At 42.7% G+C, this 10,000-nt stretch overlaps 2 protein-coding genes across 2 annotated transcripts in view; one reads left to right on the top strand and one right to left on the bottom strand.

The window, feature by feature from the left end:
• LOC143280482 (membrane progestin receptor alpha-B-like) overlaps nt 1-3,328 on the bottom strand; it is a 7,004-nt gene extending 3,676 nt beyond the window's left edge. Inside the window, exon 1 of the mRNA XM_076585141.1 lies at nt 3,025-3,328. The gene's annotated coding sequence lies outside the window, so the exon portion shown is untranslated. The remainder of the gene's footprint in view (nt 1-3,024) is intronic.
• LOC143279794 (phosphatidylinositol 3-kinase regulatory subunit alpha-like) overlaps nt 1-10,000 on the top strand; it is a 91,044-nt gene that overhangs the window by 17,752 nt on the left and 63,292 nt on the right. The window lies entirely within an intron of this gene.

The following is a 10,000-nucleotide window of genomic DNA, read 5'->3' as shown; positions in this document are numbered from 1 at the left end:
TACCTCTCGGTGATGGGTTGGCATTTTAACAGCGCCCTCCTTATCTTTTTGGAAGAGGGTAGCGGGTAGAGTATAATTAGTAGTGTTATTCTCTGCACCAAGGGAAACCAACATATCTGGCTGCTTGTCAAGTAGGTCGGAGTGGATAAGAGGACACCTGAAACCTTTCCACAGAGCATGTTGGGTCGTTCAACTTTGACTGCGTGTTTTTCAAAAGATCCGTTTTGGAGCAAAGAGAGTGTACCGTGTACCGTTTGTTCGTTCGTTCTTTAGTTTAGCGTCTTTTCACTATCAGTGATATTAGACGATGAGAGTGTTCCGTGTGTGTGTGTGTGTGTGTGTGTGTGTGTGTGTTCCTCCCATACACAAACAAGGAATAGACAATAAGCACTGGTGCCACAAGGTAAAGTGTGTACTGCATTTAAAAACAACAACAACAACAAGAACAAAACAATCAAACGATGTGGCGGTGATGACTGTTTCAGTACTGGATGATATTCGAACTGTATTCACACACATGGGCCATCTACTGCATAGACAGCTGAAGGCGAACAAGCGGATATGGCTGTGATTTGTTTTGTTTTGTTTTTAGAATCTGGTTTTCAGTGTGAACGAACGTGTCTCTTAACTGCTTGTTTAACTGTTAAGTTTTTGTTACACACACGCAGGAGACTGATGCAGCATAACTTTAGTCCGGATCTCTGCTCATGGACACATTCTTTCTGTCTGCTAGTCTGTCTGTCTGTCTGTCTGTCGCTGTCTCTTGTCTCTTTCTCTGTATGTCTCTGTTTCTCTGTCTGTCTGTCTCTCTCAGATACTGTTGTGTTACAATTTTCTTTTTGCACATAATGATCAGTGTTGTGGAACTTCACTGTGAACAAAGGCCTCTTTTTGTGTCAGTAAGGAGGGGCAGAACGGAAACACGAACGTCACTACCCACCATAGAGTGGATGAAACTGCACTTGTCTTTCAGCCCGTTGCGGCATATATTTTTGCCGAGCACAGAATTATTGATGGCCCATATGAGCGTCGAAAAACACACACACACACTGCCTCCTTCACCCCATCTGCGTGTCTGTGTCGCTCTCTGTCTCTCTCTGTGTCTCTCTGTCTGTCTCTGTCTCTGTCTGTCTCTCTCTCTCCAGTCACTGGTTTTCAGACTGCTTTGTCTGCCTGTCGCTGTCTCTCTGTCTCCTTTCGTCAGTGTGTACATGTGTGTACATGTTCGCGCGCGTGTGCGGGTGGTAGTGGTGGTGGTGGTTGTGATGCTGGTGCATACTTACGTGGGCTTTGGATGGATACGTAGCCTAAAAGTTTTTAGCTCCTCAGTGTCATTTCTTGGGTAGTTGTTTGAGGGTGGGGGGTGGGGTGGGGGGGGGGGGTGGGGGCGGGGGGGGGGGGGGGGTAGAAGGAAAAACCAAGTCTGGTTCTGTCACTTGCGCTCCTTATCTGGATGCAAACAAAAGGCAAAACTGAGGTCGCTGATTTCAATCGATCCGTCCGAATGTGCTGACTTGAATGCAAAAGGCTTTGTCGCGTCCGTGTCAAAATCATATTGGGAAATATATTCTTTTCTATGTTTGTCTATCATAATATTTTCAATTATATTTTTTATTTTATCATATCCTTTTACAAATAATTGAAATTGAATCAATACCCCACAGAATGTGGGTCATAGGCGCCGCCGTGTAGTGACGATCTGTGTATGTGTGTGTGTGTGTGTGTCTGTGTGTGTGTGTGTGTGTCTGTGTGTGTGTGTGTGTGTGTGTGTGTGTGTGTGTGTGTGTGTTCCTATGGCCCAGTATTTGTTTCGATTGGTCTGTTTATCAGAGCGTGTCTGTTATTGGTGTGTGTGTGTGTGTGTGTGTGTGTGTGTGTGTGTGTGTGTGTGTGTGTGTGTGTGTGTGTGTGTGTGTGTGCGTGCGTGAAAGTAGTTTTCAATTTTACATCTCCTGAGATTCAAGATTCAAGATTCAAAAACTTTATTACTCATGGATAAAGATTTTAGGCATCGCCCAGTCTTCCAATCTGTCCTTGTGACAACAATAACAACATTAACGATAACGACACAACAATAATAATTTTGTTAACACTGCTACATCTACTGCTAGTACAACGAAGAATGATCACCATCATCATCATTAACATCGTAAAAAGTAATAAAACGGACGCATTCACACATTCATATCCATACACATGCACACACTCCTAACACACACACACACACACACACACACACACACACACTTATGCACATACAGAGACATGACCGAAGTGAGAAACATATAGCGGACATAAAGAGAACAGAGAAGCACAACTTTCACATTGTACATATGCAAAAGTGATTAATTTGCTGATGCAGATGTTACAGGTAATAACATCCAATTTACAGGCGAACAAGAAACTGAGAAAGAGAGAGAGGGCTAATTCATTCATTGGGGAGAGAGAGAGAGAGAGAGAGAGAGAGAGAGAGAGAGAGAGAGAGAGAGAGAGAGAGAGTTTGGTGTGTGTAAATGTTGACACTTGATAAACAAAAGGATTCACACACACACACACACACACACACACACCACACACACACACACACACACACACACACGGGCCATATTTATGGACTTACTTCCCTCCAAAGGCACACAGGCATGACTGAACTCATAGCTGTGATAAACCGAACACAAACCCATTTTGGGTTGAAACATTCAGGGATTAAGTCCAGTCGATACCTTCCTAGTCCAGCCACACACCCTTACTCTGCCACCAAACACACATTTGCGTGCGCACAGTTATGCAAACGCACATGTACAGCATTCATTTCAGACTTGGTGTACAATAATGCAACAATCATACAAACGTAGCATGACCGTAGAGTAAAAAAAACAACAACAACACTTAAACAAACACTGGATTTCTGTCTCCGCTCCCCTCCCTTTACCCCCAAACTCGACAGCAAACACAGTGTGATATATATATATATATATATATATATATATATATATATATATATATATATATATGAATACTTACAGGTGAGACGGCGATAGAGGCACAGGTATACCAACACACGCAATAAAATCCAAAACTGTGACAGCCGTTCAACACGCTCAACTTAAAAGTTAAACGGTCACCAACACCCAGGCAGCATTGTAACTGGGAGGCTACCACATCCGTCCGGCTCATGAATTGTGTCACTTGCATGCACACATACATACACATGTGTTGACTTTTCGACAAGTGTATGTTTACGTGTGTGTTTCATATGTGTAGTGGCTTTTATGAGTTGAAACGTGCTGACGGCATAAAATCTGTGACGGCTGGGTATGCACCTGAATGTTCGGTCGCTAAGAGCCAACGGTGGCGTAAACATAGCACGCTGAGAACTTGTCGGCCAACTTTCCGGCCGCTGAGGTGTGGTCGTGGAGTTTTTGGTTTCAACGATTTACTCCCCCCCCCCCCCCCTCGCCCCCCACCCCTCTTTTTAAATTAAATTTTTACCTCATCCTACTTTTTCTTTTGTTTTTAATTCTTTTCACAAGGGATGATAACGGCTGATATGGGTTCACGTTCGATATTTTGTTGTCGGTGTCTCTGACACCCTGTTTGTCTGTCCGTCTGTCTATCACTGTCTCTCAGTCTCTGCTGAGCCTCTCTCTCTCTCTGTGCCTCTCTCTCACTTCTCTTCCTCCGCACGCACGCACGCGCGTGCGCGCGCGCTCACACACACACGTACACACACACACACACACACTGACAAATCGATACCTCACTGTTACACACACACACACACATCGCCCACCCCCCTCCTCTTTCCCGTCCGCCCCTCACCCATACACGTAATACAGCTACCACCACAGTCACCAACGCAGCTACTACCACCCCTCCCCACGCACACATTTCATACAAGGCGGCTTGTAAATACCTCAGGACACATTCTTTTGCGTGTCAAATCATATATCACAGATCAACATACTGATTCTGTGTACGTTCTCCAACAACCCGAGCTCGAAGTGCCAAAACAAGCAGGTCAAAAATATTGCTACTTCAGGGATAATAGAAGTCTCAGTTTCAGTTTCAGTTTCAGTAGCTCAAGGAGGCGTCACTGCGTTCGGACAAATCCATATACGCTACACCACATCTGCCAAGCAGATGCCTGACCAGCAGCGGAACCCAACGCGCTTAGTCAGGCCTTCAGAAAAAAAGTAAATAAATAATAGATAAATACACAAAAAGAACTACTACTACTACTAATAATATGTATAAGGCGCAAAAACTTGATGGTCAACTATAAGCGTACAAATAAATAAATAAATAAATAAATAAATAAACAAATAAATAAATAAATAAATAATAATAATAATAATAATAAATAATAAATGAATACATAAATAAAAGAAGTCTCAGGTTTCGGGTAACAGAAATTCGAGGAATGCTCACATTCGCGCGCGCGCACACACACACACACACAAACACACACACACACACTCTCTCCCTCTCTCACACACACATACACACACACTTTCTCTCTCTCTTTCTCTCACAATTACACACACACACACACACACACACACACACACACACACACACACACACACACACAGAGGGTGTGTTATTATGCACGAGTGCATATGAGTTTGTGTGTTTGTGTACATGTACGTGCGCTCGTGCGAGCGGATTTTGGCGTTTAAATGCGCGCGCACACACACACACACACGCGCGAGCGCGCGCAAGTAAACGCCAAAATCCGTCATAGGTGACGTGTGCATGTGAATGTGTGGGCGTCCAGTATGTCACCAAAGCGTGTAACTCTGTGTGTGTTGTTCTGTGTTGAATGTGTCAGCCAGCCAGTGATTCAAGGGAACAAACCTCCGAAGTATTAAATGGGATAAAAACAAAACTAAGGGCTGTGTCCCTTGAACGTGCTCGCCCATTTTGCAACCGTTGACGATGTTCCTTATTTTTCTGTATTCCTGAAATTAATCATTATAATTCTAATCATTATTCTGTTTTATAATTCTATTAGGTTGTCGTATTTTGCTTCTTTAAATTTTTATTTTATTTTATAATTCTAATCATAATTCTGTTTTATAATTCTATTAGGTTGTCGTATTTTGCTTTATTTCAGGAAATTTGAAGTTCGATTTTATTCCATTTTATTCACATGTAACGGTATGCCATATTTTGACGTCTCATATCGACATATTGGATGTGTGGAGGGACTTGGGGTGTGGGGTGTGGGGGCTTAATTAACAAAACTTTTTCAGCAGGAAATAAGGGAACTAACTAACTGAGCGTATTACCTTGCTGCAAATGTCTGTACTACTCATCATAGTGTATTAACTGAACCGAATCAGAACCAAGACACTTGCCACCAGTGATAGAGGTGTTCATTCGAACAAAAATTAAGACTCCATTTCATAAGTGAACCATGTCTGTTTGTCTATCTGTCTGTCAGCACTAGACGAGATACGCAACACCTTCAGTGATTTTTTTTTTTTTACACAAACACGCCAGCACGCGCCCATGCATGCATGTTCGCAGACTCGCACGAACGCGCTTATGGACACACACACACACACACACACACACACACACACACACACACACACACACACACACACACACACACACACATGTCCGTTTTGTGCTCCTTTAAAAATGAATTCCTGTTTTTTTGTTTTTGTTTTTTTCAAATGTAGAATAGTGAGAGAGGATGAGGTGCGCGCGCGCGCGCGTGTGTGTGTGTGTGTGTGTGTGTTGCTTTCTTTCTTTCTTTTTACGTCTTTCCTCATATTTTTAGACGCGTGCGTGTCAGTGTGTGTGTGTGTGTGTGTGTGTGTGTGTGTGTGTGTGTGTGTGTGTGTGTGTGTGTGTGTGTGCGCGCGCTTGTAAGAGAGAGAGAGAGAGAGAGGAGTTCAGTAAAAATACAAACAAAATAAAACAAAAACACCTGACCAGTTTATGACCTTCGGGCCACACGTATGTCGGTAAGCGACCTCTCCGCGTTGAGGTAACAGTGAAGCAGAGTTAGGACGGCCACAAAGCAGGTCCTGTGTGCTGTGCTCAGCACCATACATCATTCATGAAGCTCTGCTTTTAGTACCTGTCCACCCGAGCCCGGCAAATCCATTCCTATTGAAAGGTCAGCCCGATTACGAGTTTCCTGCAGATTAGCGATTAATTTATGTCATTTATGATCAGACACCTTTTCAACCAATGAATCATTCTAGAAAAAAAGAGAGAGAGAGAGAAAAAAAAGAAACCACTGGTGTGCATGGCACGAAGCAAAGTCAAAACAGATGCAAAGAAAAGAAAAGGGGGAAAAAAGAAGTATTATTATATTACTCTTTTTTGTCACAACAGATTTCTCTGAGTGAAATTCGGGCTGCTGTCTCCAGGGAGAGCGCGTCGCAACACTGAGAGCGCCACCCTTTTTTTCTTTCCTTATTTTTTTCTTTTTACTTTTTTTGTTGTTGTATTTTCCTGCCTGCAGTGTTTTATTTGTTTTCCTATCGAAGTGGATTTTTGTAACACTCTAACACATTCTAACACAAAACAGTCACTGTGCTGAAACAGACGCAGCTACAAGAAATGCAGATCCAGGGGTCTCTCAGCTGATAGAGTCTCTGTGATGAATTCAGTTCAATGTTGCTTACATCGCGGTCAGCTGCTCAGGGCTACATCATTTCAACAAACCACAGAAAACACAACCGTGACCAACATCAGCATGAAACCAAGGCAGAGACAATGAAGCACAAGTATGGTCACATAACTGCAGCTAAACCCAGGACTTGTCGGTTTCAACAGTGCTATTTCTCACAGAAGATAAAAACAACAGGAAAAGAAAAGAAAGAGAACACAATACCATGACGGCAGCTAAACTCTAGCCTCGTCCCCTTTGACATATTTCCTACCAGGTGATTAAAAAAAACTGTGCCTGATAAAAAATGACATGATTATGATAGAACACAAATGCAGTGTCCTAAAAATGCCCAGTCATGAAGACCAGAGAGAGACGAACACGTGGAATGAACTAAAGATATGTGCAGACGAGTGAGTGGACTGAGACAGATGCAACAAAACAAAACAAAACAAAAATAAGGACGGAATGATAGAAAGGAGGGAATTCGTGGCACAGGGGACATAGTGCTATTTGTTTCCCGTTTCCTGTCAGTGGGATGCGTAGATGGGATCGACCTTATTCATAGAAACCAATGCTCACATTGATCGAGCTTGAATTACTGAAAAACGCATACTGATGATACACTCTATTCGGCTTGGAAAAGGGATTATTTGCTTGATTAAAACAGTTACACAGCTCGTGGTGATTGTTGCAAAGCGATGGTTAGAGCAGGTATGAAACGTTTCAGGGGGAAAATAAAAAATAAGGAAAAGGCCCACTGGGAAAGCTTGTGTGGGGCTTCTTGCCTTTGATCAGTCAGAAGCGACACAGTGGGGGCAAAGCTCACGAGAACCTATGTAGTTCTCAGGACGAGGAGGTCATGATATTCATCTCAAAGGGATATTATTTTGTTGGCATGCCGGTGTAAGGGAATACAGTTACCTCATGTTATTCTGTCCGACTGTGGGCATTCAGAACACAGGGAGACGTGGTGGCTCAGGGCAATGAATACAAGGAGCTGTTGGACTGCAAGGCAGTGAGAAGAAAGCAGTACAGAGAACACATACCTTTGGGAATGTAGTTTCAGTTTTCAGTTTCAGTAGCTCAAGGAGGCGTCACTGCGTTCGGACAAATCCATATACGCTACACCACATCTGCCAAGCAGATGCCTGACCAGCAGCGTAAGCCAACGTGCTTAGTCAGGCCTTGAGAAAAAAAAAAAGATAGATAAGCTTACATAAATAAATAAATAAATAAATAAATAGATAAATAAATAATAATTATGATATAAAAAGGTAGTAGTAATGAAAATAATAATAGCTTTGGGAGTGTAGGTATATGACAACACAAGTTTTGTGAGTACAACAGATTAATGAAAATGCTCCAACACTTAGCTTTGGGATTGTAGGTATATGAGAACGCGGATGTTTTGAATATATGCATATTCGAATACAGAGTTTGGGAAATATGGTTATATCAGAAGGAAGAGCTTTGGAAATATAGGTGAATGAAAACACAGAGCCATGAGAACATGGGTCGATGAGAAAAGAGAGCTTGGGATGATATATGTAATGACAGCAAACGGCTTAGTGAATAAAGGGAAAAGGGTTGTGTTCATAAAGGTACACAGGAAACACAATATCTTCTATACTGAAGGCAACCGAAAAAGAACGTTGTGAAAATAGAACCGTAAAACATTGACCCGCAAGTACACACGGTAGCGAAAACACAGATCTGTGAGAATCTGATACATCGAGAGTTAACAGACCGTACAACAGTGTATGAATGTATGATTGTGAGAAAAAAGAGACGGCGTGGGAAATTTCAAATACGGGTTAGTAAAAAACAGAACGTTGTGGGCGATATACAGACCAACGAAAGCACAACAGTAGGAGTAGAAACAAGAGTCTTAAGGATATAGAACGAAACGCTAAGAGCTGTAGGGACATGTGATCTGTTTATTTCGGCAGAAACCAGAATGAATTCCAGCCTACCACCAACTCTCCCGGGGTTTTTAATCCGAGGGAGAGTAAATCAAAGAGCGCCACACCGTGCCGTTGGGACAGTGTCTCCTCAGATAATATTTCACCACGTTCCGGCACATGCTTGTTTATCTGGCACTTGATCGCTAGTTCGTCTGGGTTCAGGAATTGCTTATGAACCGCGCACGCGACGAATTCGGACGACTTAATTATTGGCGGGAAGGGGTGGAGATCTAACCCTCCCCCCTCTTTTATGTTTCTATTTGCACGTCTTCTCTCACACTGTAACGAAGAGTGGTGACACGGACGGAGATAATGCTATTTGTTACATCGTAAATCGTGAAATTGTTCAATCTCTTCTCTCTCTCTCTCTCTCTCTCTCTCTCTCTCTCTCTCTCTCTCTCTCTCTCTCTCTCTCTCTCTCGTAATCTGTCATCTGTATATATATTTCGGTTGCTCTGCGTAGAATACAGTTTTCCGTAAAAGGGACCATCTTGCAGACACGAAACATGGTGGTATGGGAATGAAGAGGTAAAAACGACCAATAAATATAAATGTCAGGGCATGCTTTTTACTACCGAATTAGCTTTACTGTCAGGCTGGTCAGAAGTATCCAGAAAGGGTAGAGAAGGAGTGACTGAAATTCTTCGCACAATGAGAAGACTGAATTCCATTGACGCCTATGTTGGAAACTGTTCGATGCCCAAATAGAACTTATCCTGACATATGGTGCAGAAATTTGGTGAGCGTGAAAATAAACAAATGGAATGCACACACAGCAGAGAACGAGAAGGATATGCTTTGCCACTCATTTCAGGACATGTTCCAGCTGGAGAAGAATATAAGTGAAATGACGTATGAATGGCACCGGGACAACTTTGCATGATTTGGAACCAGAATTCTAGGACTTTGCTCAAATAGAAGTTCGTTTGATGCAGACATTTCTGCAAGCGCAACATATCCTCGGTCTGTAAGATGAAAATCATTTTAATACAACGTTATATTATGTTATTTGTTCATCTTCCCTGGCATAAAAGCCAGAGAGGCTATTGTCAATCGAGAATTTTAATTGTATTTCATTTTCTCGGTTACTCGCTTCCTATTTCTCTCTCTCTCTCTCTCTCTCTCTCTCTCACACACACACACACACACACACACACACACACACACACACACACACACACACACACACACTGTCTCTCTCTCTCATTCTCACCCCTCTCTCTCTTTTTTCAGTTTATCATTCCCTCTGTTTCTCAATCTCTGTCTCTATCTCTGTGTCTGTCCGTTCCTCTGTACGACTCTTTCACTCGCTGTTTCTCTCCTTATCTTGGTCTCTCTTTCTCTATACCTGTGTCTTTCTGTCTTTGCCCTACCCTCCACCTCCTTCTCCCGCCTCTCT

The sequence above is a fragment of the Babylonia areolata genome, chromosome 3 (assembly GCF_041734735.1).
Source record: "Babylonia areolata isolate BAREFJ2019XMU chromosome 3, ASM4173473v1, whole genome shotgun sequence".
NCBI lineage: Eukaryota > Metazoa > Mollusca > Gastropoda > Neogastropoda > Buccinidae > Babylonia > Babylonia areolata.
The sequence above is the reverse complement of the archived record's forward strand: the minus strand, read 5'-3'. Positions and strand labels throughout refer to the sequence as shown.